Source organism: Kogia breviceps, chromosome 9 (genome assembly GCF_026419965.1).
Source record: "Kogia breviceps isolate mKogBre1 chromosome 9, mKogBre1 haplotype 1, whole genome shotgun sequence".
Lineage (NCBI taxonomy): Eukaryota > Metazoa > Chordata > Mammalia > Artiodactyla > Physeteridae > Kogia > Kogia breviceps.
In genome coordinates, this window is record NC_081318.1 from 16189435 (window position 1) to 16205522 (window position 16088).

General features: G+C 41.1%; 1 protein-coding gene across 2 annotated transcripts in view; it reads left to right on the forward strand.

Annotated features, from left to right (window-relative positions):
- The first annotated feature begins 5987 nt into the window (after positions 1–5987).
- Positions 5988–16088, forward strand: part of PTN (pleiotrophin) — a 93755-nt gene continuing 83654 nt past the window's right edge. The window contains exon 1 of one of the 2 annotated variants that reach the window (XM_067042070.1): positions 5988–6361. The gene's annotated coding sequence lies outside the window, so the exon portion shown is untranslated. The remainder of the gene's footprint in view (positions 6362–16088) is intronic. The other variant, XM_067042071.1, reaches the window with a different exon arrangement.

A 16088-nucleotide genomic window follows, 5' to 3' on the forward strand; every position in this document is an offset into this window, starting at 1 on the left:
AGATCCTTTGCACTGCCATAGGAATTTTGGTATCACTTTGTCAATTTCTATAAAAAAGCCTCTTGGGATTGGGTTTGGATGGCATTTAATCTATAAAAAAGTATGGAGAGGGCTTCCCTGGTGGCGCAGTGGTTGAGAGTCCGCCTGCCGATGCAGGGGACACGGGTTCGTGCCCTGGTCCGGGAGGATCCCACATGCCGCGGAGCGACTGGGCCCGTGAGCCATGGCCGCTAGGCCTGCGCGTCCGGAGCCTGTGCTCCACAACGGGAGAGGCCACAGCAGTGAGAGGCCCGCATACCAAAAAAAAAAAAAAAAAAAAAAAAAAAAAGTATGGAGAGAATTTCATCCTAACAATTTAAAATTTTCAAATCAATGAACATAATGAATCTCTCCCATTTCTTTAGGTGTTCTATAACTTTTATCAGAAATGTTTGTTGTTTTGCACTGTATACGCCTTTGACATGTTTTGTTAAATTTATCCCACAAAGTAGTTCATGCTTTTGATATGTACTTTTTAATATTTCATTTTCCAATTGTTCATTGCTAGAATATAGACACAAAATTGATTTTTATAATTTGTATCCAGCTAAAGACACTTTTTAGTTCTAGAAGCTTTTCTGTGCATTCCTGACAATTTTCTATGTACATACTCATGTCATATGAGAATAAAGGCAATTGTACTTCTTCCTTTTCATTATTTTTCTTTCATTTTCTAGCTTTATTTTACTGATTGAAGTCTCCAATACAATATCTAATAAAAGTCGTAAGAGTGGTCATTCCTGCCTTGTTCCTAATCTTAGATGGAAAGCATTCACTTTCACTATTAAGTATCACATTAGCTGGAGGCTTTCTGCAGATATGTCTTATCAGAACAACGATATTCGTTTACATTCTTAAGTTGTGGAGAATTGTTATCATGAATGGGTGTTGAATTTTTTCAAATGCTTTTCCTGTATATTTAATGTGTTCCTTTTGTTTCTCTAGTTAATCTGTTAAAATGGTGAATTCTATTGTTTGATTTTCACGTGTAAAACCAAACTTGCATTCCATGGATAATCATCCAATTTATGTGCAGTATTATATTTTTTTCTACATTACTAGTATTGATTTGATGATATTCGTTAAGGACTTCTTCATCCATGCTCATGACGGATATTGGTCTGTAGATTTTATTTTCTTGTAACGTGTGATCAAGCTCCTTTGTGTGTTTCAGGCTTGATTTTCTGGATGAGTCTGGGGGAGGCCACTGCCCAAGTCCTGCTCCTCAGCTTTGCCAGTTTAGAACCTTGATTTTTAGCAGTTCCTGACAAGAAAGACAAGATTCAGGGGCTTGAGTCAAGCTACTCAGATTCATAAGAGACTGAGTGATAAAGCGCACATTTATAAAATTTCAGGGAGAAATTCTAGCAGGCATTGTGGGTTGCTTCCCAAATGCTTTCCACCTTTTCCTTTTGCTGGCAGAGTCTATGGCTGTGTGACTTGGAGTCTATTCTCCACTGGAGTTTGGGCTTTCTTTATCGTAAGCCACATATGCCTGAAGCTCCCTGACCCCACATTGAAGAGACTTGGTTCACAAACTGGAGATGCAGCGTCAAAAGATGGAAAGACCTGGGTCCTTGAAGACTTTAAAACACTGTCTACCAACCTGTGTTGTTTGTGAGATAAATTCCTGAATTGCTTAAGCCCTTCTTAGTTGAGTTTTCTGTTTTCTTATCAAAAAACAGCAAAATCATTTAAAAAAATTACCTGAAATTGAAGGAAGTTTTGTATATAGTTGCAGGGGACAAAAAATAAAAGGTTTTTTTAAAAAATTACCTTTCAAGTATTCCAGAGAGAGGATGAGAAATGTATTAGTGGGACTTCTGTCAAACTGAGGGCATGACGAATTGTCTTTGTGCGTTCCAGCCATATTGAAGAACTCAGGGTGGTAATCAAGAATCTAAACGTCCTGCCAAGCAGGCAATCCAGGGGACACGCTGGCCAATTTTTCAGCAGGTTCCTTCACATTTTGTAACTTCATGCTGATCACACTTCTCCTTGTACTTGTCACTGCAGAATCAGCGGCCTCATTTTCAACACACCCTTAGGACATGTTATAATTTCTATGACTTCAAATCATCTTGCATTTCGTTATATTTTAGCCTGGTAACACCCATGCAGGGGGCTCATTAATCACCCCTGGAGAGGCTGGGAACTGGCAGGAGCAAACCAAGGTGACTGCTGACAGGCGCTTTTGGGGGCAGAGAAAGTATGAAAGGGTAAGTTTGGGGTTAGTTATCCTTCACGAGAAACAGGGACACGCGGAAGAAGTCTGGACAGTGGATTGCTGCTGCGGCCTCCTAACTGGGGTCTCGGCTTCCACCTGTGCCCTCATGTGGTCTGTCCAACACAGCAGAGACACCCTGTTGGCCCAGAGTCCCGTTCTGTCACTCTTCACGGCTTCCCACCTCATTCAGACTAAAAGTGGAATTCCTGTGTCCTTGCGGTGGACACAGGCCTTGCATGAGCTGGCCTGTTGCTTTCCTCACCTCCATGCACTACGTTCCTGCCCCAGTGACCTCCCCGCGGGTCCTCTATCACACCCGGCAAAGTCAGACCTTTGAATTTGCTGACCTTTGTCTGGAGGTCCTTCTCCCCAATATTTGCTTACTCAGCTCCCTCACCTCTTTTAAGTCTTCACTCACGTCTCGCCGCAGAAAGTTTTTCCTCCCCCAAATTGATGATTTCATCTTCCTTCACGGTCTTTTTTTCCATGGCACTTATCACATCCTTAAAAAAAAAATTTCATTCCTTAATTAATTTCATTTTTTTCTTTATTTATATAAGCAAAAATGTAAGCTGTATGAGAGTAGGGATTTTCATCTGTTTTTGTCCATGGCTCTATGCACTCAAAAACTTAAGGGCTCAGAGAATGTCAGCTAAATAAATGAAATGACTTGAAATCTTAGATCAACAGACCCATGACTGTGACACAGGAAGAAGTTTGGATTTGAAGTTGCACATTTTAGAGTGCATTAGAAAACATCTTCTTCTTAAACTTTGATGTACGTGCTGGGCTAATATCAATCTCATAGAATTCTATTTCTTAAAAAGAAACTCTCTTTAATCTTCCTTTATATTTTTAAAATACAGTGGTTAAAAATGGTAATTATGGCCCCTTCCAACCACTATAATCTCTAATTAAGAGCCTGGGAAGCATGGTGGTGATGATCGTAGAACAATGTGAGTGTACATAATGCCAGAGTGCTGTACACTTAAAAATCATTGTGTATTTTACCACAATAAAAAAGTAAAAATAAATAAAAAATTTTTAAATTAAAAAAATGCAATGGTTAATAATGTTTGTCAGGGTTTCTCAATGTCAGCTCTATTAACATTTCAGGCCAAATAATTCTTTGCTGTGGGAGCTGTCCTGTGCAGCATCTACTCACTACATACCAGTAACAACCCCTCCCCTAAGCTGTGTCACTGTCAAACGTTCACTTGAAGGCAAAATTGCTCCTGGTTGAGAACCACTTATATAAATAATTTTCATATGTTCCTATTTGAATAAAGGGTTATATTTTTGATATAACATGTAATGGAGCGGAAATCATGGGGATCTCATGCTTACTTTATCAACCCTATAGATAAACACCATAATAACTGGTAGCAACATGTCACATTTGTAGATGTTAAGATAATGTTTAAGAAGGTAGAGAAAATGGATAACTCCTTGTTTAATAGCCTGGAAATTTCAGCCCTATGGAGTGAGAGTGAATATGGAGAAGTCTCTTTCAGTAAAGGGTCTGGGAAAAATAATAATAAAAAGTGATAATGTCCCTTCCTCCACAATTTATACAGGTAAAATCAGATTAAAACAAACATTGCTGTATTTCACTGGGTAAAAGGGAATCACAAAAGGGAAACAGGCAACAGGAAGTCTGTGTATAGAAGGAAGATAGTTCCTTAGTCATTTATTTCATTTGAGGATGACGTGTGGCAGGTGTACGGAGAGTTTGGTTATGGGGATAGACTAGAGGTGTGTAAGTGAATTTCTGATGCCTCTGCTTTTGAAAAAATGGATGGATTGATTGACTGATTCAAAGCACTGCTTGTAGAGACAGCTCTTCGTCCCCACCCAGCTCCTCCATGGTACACTTGTCTACACAGCTGTCAGAGTCCCTAAGTCCCTAAGAACTACTTCCTACAAAACAATGCTTCTTATTTTGGGGTTTAGGTTGAGTTCAAAGTACGTGTAAATTTTAAGAGTTATATAAGGCACTTAGGCCATCATCAAAAAAATCTACAAACAGTAAATGCTGGAGAAGGTGTGGAGAAAAGGGAATGCTCCTACACTGTCAGTGGGAATGTAAATTGGTGCAGCCACTATGGAGAACAGTATGGAGGTTCCTCAAAAAACTAAAAATAGAACTACTGTATGACCCTGCAATACCACTCCTGGGCAAATGCCCAGAGAAAACCATAATCCAAAAAGATATATGCACCCCAGTGTTCATTGCAGCACTATTTACAATAGCCAGGACGTGGAAGCAACCTAAATGTCCATCAACAGAGGAGTGGATAAAGAAGATGTGGTACATATATACAATGGAACATTACTCAGCAATAAAAAGGAACGAAATAGTGCCATTTGCAGAGACATGGATAGACCTAGAGACTGTCATACAGAGTGAAGTAAGTCAGGAAGAGGAAAACAAATATGGTATACTATTGCTTATATGTGGAATCTAGAAAAATGGTACAGATGAACTTATTTGCAAAGCAGAAATAGAGACACAGATGTAGAGAACAAACTTATGGAAACCAAGCAGGGAGGGGGGGTGGAATGAATTGGGAGATGGGGATTGACATATATACACTACTATGTATAACTAATGAGAACCTACTGTATAGCACAGGGAACTCTGCTCAGTGCTCTGTGGTGACCTAAATGGGAAGGAAATCTAAAAAAGAGGGGGGTTTATATATATATATATATATATATATATATATATATATAACTAATTCACTTTGCTGTGCAGCAGAAACTAACACAACATTGTAAAGCAACTATATATACTCCAATAAAAATTAATAAAAAGAGTTATATAAGGCACTTAATAGATATTTATCAAACTGAATTAAAAGGATGTTACCTTAATAAGCTGCAAGGAAGTAAAAGAAGCGAGACGAAGAGAAGGAAAAAACAGATGAGCGGAGGAGAACCTCAAAATTTCCTTTTTGAGGATGTTTGGGTAAATTTGTTTTATACGTAATCATTTTTGCGCAATACTTTCATCTACATCACAGATACTCATCTATGTGTTACTTGAACAATCCTAGGTATATTATCTTAGCTTCTTTCCTCATTCGAAGAAAAATGTAATTCCAGAAAGACACGGAAGCCCAGCCTCTGAGTTTTACAAACCTCGGAGTTCGAGCTACGTTCGTTAATCCCCTAAATTCTTGGGTGTCAAAGGCATGTCACTAAATAGGTCACTAAATGCACCAAGGAAGCCAGAAAAGGAAAGAGCCCCCTAAAGGAAAGTGGCATTTAATTGGGAACTTTCAGACATCTGTCAGTCTGTGACAAGCGCAGAAAAGTCCTTTGCACATGTGGTCACGCGCAGGTGGGATGGGACTGACAGCTGAAGTGACCGAAGCTGTGCGGGGGGAGGGCGATAGGCGTGGGGACAAATGCGAGCCCGGTCCGGAAGACTGCTTTTCCACCCTGAATATCATTTACAAAGAATCGCCGGGGGCCCAAACTGTAGTTTAAGATGCCATCAATGGTCCATTTAAGATGCGCTACTTGATGAACTGGGGTACGCACCCACCTAAAGAAGAGGTCATGCACAAAGTTTGGGAAAGAGATATTGCATCTGTCTCTGCAAAAAAACGAAACAGTGCTTCATCCTCTGGCCTCTGGGTTCAAATCCGCGTGCTGGCGCGGGGGTGGGGGGGAGATACTGCCCCTGGTGAACCCTGCTTTTAATAAGTTTCCCAATCAGCTCTCGAGGGAAGGGCGCGCTCCCCCCTCGCCCAGCCCTCGTATTCTCCCCGCCAGCCCCTCTCCTCCCTCCCATTCTCCATTTCCGTTCCGTCCCCTCCCCGGCAGGGCGTGCTCCACTCCGAGGCAGGATCTGTCTGGTTCCCCGCCTTCCAGTCCGAAAATCCCGCCAAGGGAGCCGCAGAGCAGAGGAAAAGCCAAAGTGGGGAGAGGGGAAGAAAGAGACCAGTGAGTCACCGTGCGTGCCGGCGGCAGGGAGCAGGCGCGGCCGCGAGCAGCAGTGACTGGGGTACCTGGACTCCGGGCAGAAAAACCTCGCCCCGACCAACAAAGGCAGCCTGAGCGCACGCGGCACGTTTGCAACTCCGAGTAAGTGGAAGGGAATGCGCGGTTCCTCCGAGGGGTCTCCGATCGACTTCCCCTTCATCCTCCGCCACTTTTCCGGGCGCCCGCGGAAGATCGTGGTAGGAGTGGGAGAGGAGCTGCGGGTGTCTTTGCTGGTGCGGCTGCTTTCCAAACAGATTTGCTCCAGAGGCATATTTTGGGGGCGTCTGGCCAGGACGGTCAGGGTGCCCATAGCTGGGTGGAAGGAAAGAAGCTTTTCTGATGTTATGTGCACATTTGGACTGTGTTCCTGCCTGCAGCGGAATGCAGAACACGCAGGGGCTTTGCTCTTTGTAAAACCTGAGTTAGTAGGTGTGTCTGTGGCTGGGTAGAGAAGAGAGAGAAAGGCCGCCTGAGCAAGCGGGGTTCATTTTCCCATCCTTCCCCTGCTTGCCGGATTGCCCCAGGGCTTGCCAGCTGATGCGTCTTAGCTGGCATTGCTAGGTACCAAGTGGGGGCTTGGGCCTCCCAGTGCGAGCTGACCTTGCGGGTCCCTCGCAGAGCATCCGGGCACTCCTTGTCCTGCCTGCCAGCCCGGGAATGGTTCTAGAGATGGTTACGTCCAAAGTTTAAAAGACACACCTTGAATCCCATTGCTCATTTGAATAATTTTAAGAACTGCCCTGTACAGAGACCCTTGAGCTTTTTATTTCACCCACATCAAGCTAGGGTATCTTAATTACCCATCTGCTAGATTCTTAGTTTCTGAGTTGATGTTTCTAATGAGTTAAAATATTTTAAAGAGAGGAATGTATTCAACTCCTTCCCTTCTCTACTTAACACACAGAACATAAAACTTGCTCTCTCTTCAACACACACACACACCTTTTTCTTTAACACAACACGCAGGAACACCAGAACACACACTGAGTTTATCTACACTTCTGTTAACTCACCCCTACCTCTGTTAACAGCCGCTCTGTACGTCTGGGGGATACATTGAAAAAGTAGGGGTGGCATGTGGTGGGGGGAGGTGATGGTTGGGGAGAATGAAGAGTTCGAGAGAAATCAAAGTTCCAGTCTTTTGGCATCCTTTGTTTTCATCTGGAGGGTTATTTAGGCATTTTGCTTTAACAACTTGAGAAAGGTGACCTACGGGTGTGTGTTGGAGGGAAGGGCCTGGGAGGAGATCCAGGAACTATCAAGAGGAGCTTTCGAACTAATAATATAACGAAGCAATTTCATGATCTCAGGCAAAGGTGGAGTTGACGAAACAGTAAAGCTCTTTTAAGCCCCTTGATCATCTGGGGATGAACTGATATTTGAAATATTGAAAGGAAAAATGGGAGTGAAACAAAAGAGGTGTCTCCCAGCGTAGAAAATAAAGCTTCTATTTTCCATCTTCATTATGTTCCTTTCTAAGTGAATTAGGCATTCTAAAGACCAAATCATTAAAAACAATTTATAGGCCAGTTAAATTCAAAGAAAATTAGAGTGGATATTTTCTTTTTTCCTCCCTTTGGGCCATGAGTTATTTTAGAGTGGCAATATTCGTACTTTCTCACTTAAATTAGAGGATGGGCTTTTGAAAAATTATGTTGTGAAAAAAACCTCTAATACCATTATTTTGTGCTTTAAGAAACTTTGGTGCTTTTAATTTTCTAATAGTACTCTAAATCTGTGCAGTTGATCTTTCCTCTCCTCCTGTTCCCAGGCCTCTTTTAGGACATTGTTTCTTTAATCATTTAGGGAAAGGCCTCTATAAGGAACACCCACCTGAAGCCATACTTGAGGTGCTGTTTTCCAGATGTTTGCTTGTCGGTACAAATGTGTTATATTTTCAAAGCTAGAGTGTGAGAGAAAAGAAACTACAGTTAATATGTGACTTTTTATTATCTGACTTTTCGACGGGGTATTATATAGAATGAGGAGGATAACATATATTTAAAATATTTATAGTACAATATATTATGTTTATAATACATAACTTTGTGGTTTCCTAGACCTCTTTTCATGGTATTGGGTATAATAAATTTACTGATTTATTGAAAATTTCCATGTACCTATTTAGTCTTCACATATAGCAATATGTGGCAGAACCCACATTTTTTAGTGAACATTTTTGATGTTTTTACTCTAGAAAAGCTAGTGGCCTGGTTTGAATTTTCACAGAACCTGATCATTGGAAATAACTTGAGAGAAATAACGTCCCCAAATAATTTAATCACTTTTATCAATAAAATCATCTTAGAAATTAAGTGTTTGGGGTTTAAATATTTTTTTCCTTTTGAAGATACTCTTGCTTTCTTACTTAAATGACATTCTCATGTGAATTCTGATCATATTCTTATTTGCCATGTGCTATTTTATTACTATTCAAAATTTTCTTAGGAGACTGAGTTTGGGTCGTTTGTTCGAAATGGTGTATGAGTTAATGGTGGATTGAGGGCCAGTAGTTAGAATTCAGATTATAAATTCCAGTTCTGCCAACACTTACACTTTTTAATATGGTGACATAGTGAATAGGATGGCTGTCCTTGACTTCCCTCCTAAAGGTCATACCCAAACCGAGACCACCCAGCGTGACCAGGGAGCAAGCTGCTTTACACCCGAGTGCAGGTCAGTCCCGTTTAAAGAGATGCTCACCTTTAAGCATCAGGTGAGTCAGGCCTCCCAGCGGCCCTTGTTTGGATGCTGAGTGGAGCTTCTCTAAGGGTGATGAATGTTGTCTCTTTTGGCTGCAGTTTTAATGAATAATCAGAGAACTTTTGTTTCCTTTTGACACAAAACCATGTCATTGCCCTGGGGAAAGATAATATTCGGGTATGGAGCTTCTCTTTACAAGCTGGGCCAGCTTTTTTCCTTCCAGAGTCAATTGGCCTGAGTGGAATTTGGGCCACAGCCTCACTTTGGAAAGTTCTCCATTCTTGATGTTTATGGCCCTTTCAATTTTCCATCCACTGGGCCATTTTCCCATGCACTTCTTGCCAGTCTTGTATGTGGCATAATTGTTCACATGGCATAGGTGTCATACGATCTTTCTAGGTTGTCAAATATAACAAGCCTTTTGTTCCTCCCTATTTTAGTATTTGGTAAGTGACAAGTTAAGATTTCTGTGGTTTAGAAGGATAACTATAATGTAACATTATCAGAGGGCATTATAATTTTGGTAATATTGCAGATTTGACGATGTAGATCATATTCACGACAAATCCCTATTTCTTCAAAGTAAGCAGGGAATACAGTGAATAGTTCATGCTTTAGATATTTTGAGAAATAATCTAATTTTTTCTACTGGGCTTTATTTTGGAGCCATTTCTTCATAGTAGGTTTAGATAAAGTGCCATTTCAAATAAAAACATCATCATAATGAGTTTCCTAAAAGCAGAGTTCTTAGATTCTGAAACGTCATAATTAGTGAAAAAAATCTACTGTTACATATTAACCTTGAATGAAGTAAGACATAGTAACTGACACTTGGGCTCTTAATTCTAAGAATTGTGCTTAATAAAAACCAAAACATCATTGTAAGGCACAAATAGCATTCTGTATCTCTCACCTTTTATTCCCACTTCTTCCACTTTTTCTACTGAGATATGAGATGACTATCCTTCAGTGAAATCACAGACATGGAGGGAACGATAGCACGTCCTCTACCTTCAGCTGTGGAATTTGGGTGAAACTGAATGAGTCTGAGATTAAGGGCGCCAAGGGAGGGTTTTCCCAGGCAAATCCTCCCTCTAGGGGGCGCTCTAATTCCCCCCTCCACCCACCCTTCCGGCGACTTCAGTTCCTCCTTTCCCAGCAGCGCCAACCCTGGAAAAGCACTTCGTTTACCTCTTGGAATTACTCACTTTTACCACCAGCTCCACCCCACCCAGACCATGCACCCCTAGAAGGCAGGGACTCTCTCATTCCTCTCCAGAACCCTAGCATATCTAGAGTGAGACCATTGAAATGCCCAATGAATATCTGATGAATGAGTGAAAAACTAAGTAAATGACTCTGAATACCATTTTCTCTGCTCTTCCTCATGTTCCAATGACCTTGACTGCCTTCTATACTCAATCCCTCCATACATCACCTGGTACCAATTTCCTGTTTAAACCCAAGCACCCCATTCTCACCTAGAACCTCTAGAAGAAGGCTCTCCTGTCTTTTCCTCTACCTCCTTTATTGCAAACATCATATAGGTCTGCCAGTTCTCTGGAGTGTCTTCCTAATCATATTTCACCTTGTTCATTTTCAGGCTCTCGACCTTGCATGGTCTCTGACTCACCTGCATAATGGAGAAGGAAACCTTACCTCTTCTTTAACAAACTGTGTTATTCAAAGCCTTAAGACTGAACACTTGGGACATTATTTTCATCATAACTTCATTGTGGCTATAGGCCTTTGCTTTTCAGAACTAATAACATTTATTTTCTCATCATATTTTCACAACAATTCTACTGAGGTAGGCTGAACAGGATTTTTTTTAATTGATAAGGGTACAAATTTAAAGAGGTTAAGATGACCCCATTATTTAATACAAGATTCTTTATGATCTTAAAAGATCTTAAAATTCCTAATTTGGGTATTTTTTTCTCCTCTATAATATAATGCCATATCTTCCTCTGACTAATTAATTTTCTTTCTCAGCTGCCTCTCATGTCAAACCTAAACTCCAGTGTATGTGCAGTAAGCGGCCAAATCACCCACGTAGCGGTTTCCTTTCTTCAGTGTTTATCAGAATAACTGGAGTCATGTCTTAGCATCCAGATGCCTGGAGCCCATCCCCAGAGATTCTGATTTGAGAGGTGGAGTCAAGGAAGATGGACATGTGACAGGGCACCTGGATGCAGGTGATGTATTAGAAACATTAGCTGTAGTCCTCCAATATTTGAGCTCTAAGTTTAAAGAAATCAAGGTAAACCACAGATACGCTTCTTACTAGCTGTGTGACCATTAGCAAATATCGTGGTCTTTGTTGCTTCAATTTCCTTATCCCTAAGATGACAGCACTAATACCTCCTAGGACTGACATGAATATTAATCTAGAAAATGAGTGTGAAGGACAGAACCCAGAGTCTGACTGCTACGGAGTATTTGATGAGGATAATGGAAATGCTGATCATGGAGATGCAGCCCTGCCCCCCCCATGAAAGTCCACCCTTGCTTTCCCTCCCCCACTGCTTTATTTCTCATGTCCAGCTGGCGTGAGAAAACAAACAAACAGAAACCTAAGTGAGACTTTCTTCTTCTTGAAATGCTTCTGCCCTCTATAGTCTCAGACTGTTCTCTCTAAATGCAGATCAAAAACCCCTTCTGAAAAGAAATACACGGAACACGTGATCGTGCTCCAGGCCCCAGGGAATTTGACATGTAAGGTCCCCAAATCAGACTGTTGACCTTGGCCTTTCCTATAGTGTCTAGGAGAGCATTTTGCATACAGGGCACTCCCAAGCCAAGGTGCAGCCATCTCATTGCTGATGTCGGTGACACCCATAGCCATGTGTTCTGGCCCTGCTGCCATCATGGAGCCATCAGCTCAGAGGAAAGAGTTCAGGTTTGGATTCAGGAGCCTGCATTTATCTCATCGCAGTTCTGCCGGATGCTATGGAACCTCAGGGTTTTCATCTGTAAGGTGGTGATGGTGTCGATGATGATGGTGTTGATGATGACGGTGATGATAGATGCTTTGCCTACCTCACGGGCTGGTGGTAAAGGTAAATCGTAACAACGCAGTGTTTGTAATACATTAGACACCAGCTACTGTTAATAAAATCAGTGGGGCCAGTTCTGCCTGTCTCTTTCCCCAGTACTGCTGCTTGTCATTATCATTTTCTCAGGACCCCTAGAGGTTGCCTAAGACGCTGAAAGGTAAGTTTGACCAGATGAAGTGAGTAGGAGGAAAGATGTGTGACAGGTGTGAAGAAAAGGAAATCGGAGTCAGAGTGAAAAAAAAAAAAAGTGAGTAGACAATTCTAAAAAAGGTTAAACTAAAAAGGTTATGAATTGTTTTACTAAATATTATGTTATAGGGCTTCCTAAGAGTTGTAAAGGATGCATACCAAAAATTCAATCGGTTATTCTCACTAAATTTAGGTTTTTACAATTGATTAGCAGCACTTTGTTTATACTATAGCTGTGCTTCTCACACTTCAATGTGCATATCAGTCACCTAGAGATCTTGCTAAAATGCAATTCTGATTCAGTAGCTCTCTGGTGGACTCTCAGGGTCTGCCTTTCTAACAAGCTCCCTGGCGATAGCAGCTGCTGGCCTGGGGACCTCACTTTGAGTGACCAGTCACTAGTGTTTAGTTCCATAAATTGGGAGAGCAGGCGAGAAATCAGAACTCTCTAATCATGACATGCATAGCTTGAAACACACAACGAAGGTCATTGACAATAACAGTTCCTACTATGTGCAAAAGCTGATGACTCCTGTATCTTTATGTGCAAATCATATTTACAATGTTGGATTATTTATAAAAGAAATTTGCAGTCACCATCCGAATTGCTATTGACTTGACTGAGCCCCTTAAGAATACAAGGCCCTTTGTCAGGTGTGATCTCAGGCCTCTTACCGGTGCTTCTTCTGGAGCCTTCCCCCGCGAGGGTGTAAGTGAACCAAATACTGCCGTCGGGGGCCAATTTAGTTCTTCAAAAAATATTTTCTGTAAAATAATGTTGCCTCCTGGGTACAGTATATTTCTTTAGATATGGTCCAAGGTGATCAAATGAGGAAGGCTGAAGCTGCTACAGGAAAGAAAGCAGGGAGTTTATTACGTTATTTTAACTGGTAGAGGTACTTAAGTTTTGAAACAATATAAAGCCTTTCTTCTCATCCTCTTTTCTTGATTACAATATATAGTTAACTGTTAAATTCAATGCCTCTGGCAAAATGCAGAATCTCACAGCTCAATTCATTTCAAACTTGTGAAAAGTTTAATTTTAATGATGTGAAAAACAATAAGGGTATTTTCATTATTATGTTTGTTATTAGGAAAACACAAATATATACCTGGAGAAACACATTATTTTTCTCATTCTAGAAAAATGTTCATGCTACAAGATATTAGAATTTTTAAAGTTATGAAGAAGGAAAAAAAATGACTTATAATCCTGCTCAAAATGGACACCACTATTAACACTCTGATACACTTATAGTTTTTCTGATTTAACCTTTAAAAATAGTTGTACGAATAATTGTGTGTCCTGCTTTTTAGATCAACATAGTAATCGATGTATGCTCTATGTTTATAGCTTTCCACACATTAACATGTGCATTTGTTTCTACTAAGTGGGCCAATTAAGATGGAAATTCAATTTATTTAGCTTGACATGGGTAAATCTGAATCATAAAAAAAGCTTAGTAAATTAATCTGATGGACTCTCATTAAAAAGTTGGAAATAGAAAAATGCAAACAAACAAACATAATCCCATGAAGCAAACAAAAAATCTTTCTCCCAGCAAAGGATGTGGTGTTTAGATGGAACAGATAATCTTGTGGCCCTTAGTGTGTACAAATTAAAGGTCAAGCTGAGTAAACATTATCTTCCATTCTTAACCTCGAGGACCCTTCCAGATACATATCCAGGGGTAAAAGTCTCCCCAGGGAAGCCACAGCTGCCTGATCCCACCCAGCTCCAATCTCACCCCTTTAGCAGGTCCCAGGAGCCTGGGGCACTTCTGAGCTGCTCTGGGCTAAGAAGAGAGGGCCTAATGCACTGCACGTGAGTAAACTTGCAGGGGCAGCAAACCTCTTTGAAGCACGTCACTCCAGGGCTTGGCACCCTTTGGGGAATTATTTATTTGCTCTATTATTATTTGGAATGAATAGTGTACAGATTGGCTCTAGTTTAAAGTGTGTCAGATCAAATTTGGGTTTGTCAACCGCACTCTTGTTTGTAGGGGACGGGTGGAAGGCTTTTATTGTCTATGCCAGTATTGGGATTCCCACCAACTTGAGCCTGAAATGATTTCTAGCCTTTTAAAACAGTGGTTTGAGGCTGATGGTTAGGGAATCACAGGGTTTGCCCTCTGATATATGATATCTGGGGATTTGAAGATGTACTTCAAGGCTGTCATAAATGAATTTGGTTTGGAGGAACAGATCAAAAGCAATTTAGCAGGAATAAGTGGGTAGAGGTGGATTTCTACCAACTTCTCTCTGACTAGATCCACATTTCGTAAAAGCAAGCTAACTGTGGGTTTCCAACATCTCATCCAGTGATGTCCTCTTGCAAGAGGTTAAAATGAGAACAGTTAACTTCAAAGGCAGCAGAACCAAGAAGACCAAAGAAAGAGAAGTGGACTTGAACTGAGACCTTAGGGAAAACATCCAAAAATCTGATAGACAGAAGCCAAGCATGAGCTTTGGGAGAGGAGCTTCAGACCTCACAGAAAACTCTACTAGATAGCGCTGAGGTTTCCTCCACTCCGGATGAACTGCTCGACCACTCTCTTTGGGCCCTTTTGGCCCATCTGGCTCTGGTGGGGTTCGTTAGGAGATTTCTCTCCAGTGGATTTGTCTTGTTTGCTTTCTAAATCTCTTCAGCTCTACATGCATCTTAGTATAAAAATGCCAAGAAGTCATTCCAGGACAGGAACCAGCCTGTCCCCTCCTTGTTCCTCTCAGAGGAAGTAATTGAAGGCAAAACAGAATCAGTTGTTCTAGTGAAGAGTTGCTGCCTCAAATAGGACTTGAGCAATCTTGGATGCAGGGCCATGACTTTAGACAACCTGGTCACTGGAGTCAACTCATCCATAAAGTTTACACTCTCCACCCCATTGTTTCCATTCATATCTCCCCCACTCTTACGGGGGGATCATGAAAGGAGACCAAGGAAAAGACCCAGAGGCTCCCTTTCATGGGCACAACAGGATCGCTCCAGGCCCAGGGCTTAGCTACACACACACTAGTTAGCTTCCTGGGTTAGCTTTCTACCCTGACTTCCATTTGCCGCCTCTGATGTGTAACATTAAATATCTTGTTGAAATCAGAAAAAAGTTTAGACTTGGGCATTTCTATTAAAAATTGTTTAATTTTATTTTGAAGAACAAATATTATTTCCTTGCCTCCTTCCCATCTCAAATTGACCCCTTTCCTTGTCTAACTTCCAAGTCCATACCAAGGTATAGCCAGATTTATCATCATCTATTGGAACTTGAGCAACTATTGAAAATAAGTACAGAACAGAGGAAGGTGTGACCACGCTTCTTAAGGTGATTTTAATGTTTCTTTGGTGAGGAAGATCAGCCTAAGTATTAAGGGCTGTTTTCCTCAAAAGGGAATAGATTTCACTACTCATCTAATGTGACATGGGATTGCTTATCTCTATTCTTGGTGGAATTTAAGCAAAATCACACGTTGTCCCTTGAGAATGTTCAAATATTTGTATCTACTATGACTCCTAATGCTGCAGTGAGATTGGAGTTCCTGTGGGGAGGCCAGGAACCTCTGAATTGGAAGAGGTGAGAAATGTGACAGTTGAGTGCAGGACAGTTAGTAAGGCTTTAAGGAGCAAGTAAAAAAATTCCCTCCCAGAAGGTGGAAATGGAGAAACTATGGGACTGTGGCTTATCTGATAAATTTGACTTTTACTGAAATGAGGATGTGGACATACACAATGAGGTGTGCCACGTGCAACTGAGGGACATTTAAGGTACATCCTAGAAAGGATAAGACATGGAAATATTGACTGGTGTTTCCTGAAGTAAATCTGCAGATCTTATAATAGATTCCTCAAGATAGCATCTAACTGATTTTATTTCCATTTGTAGGTC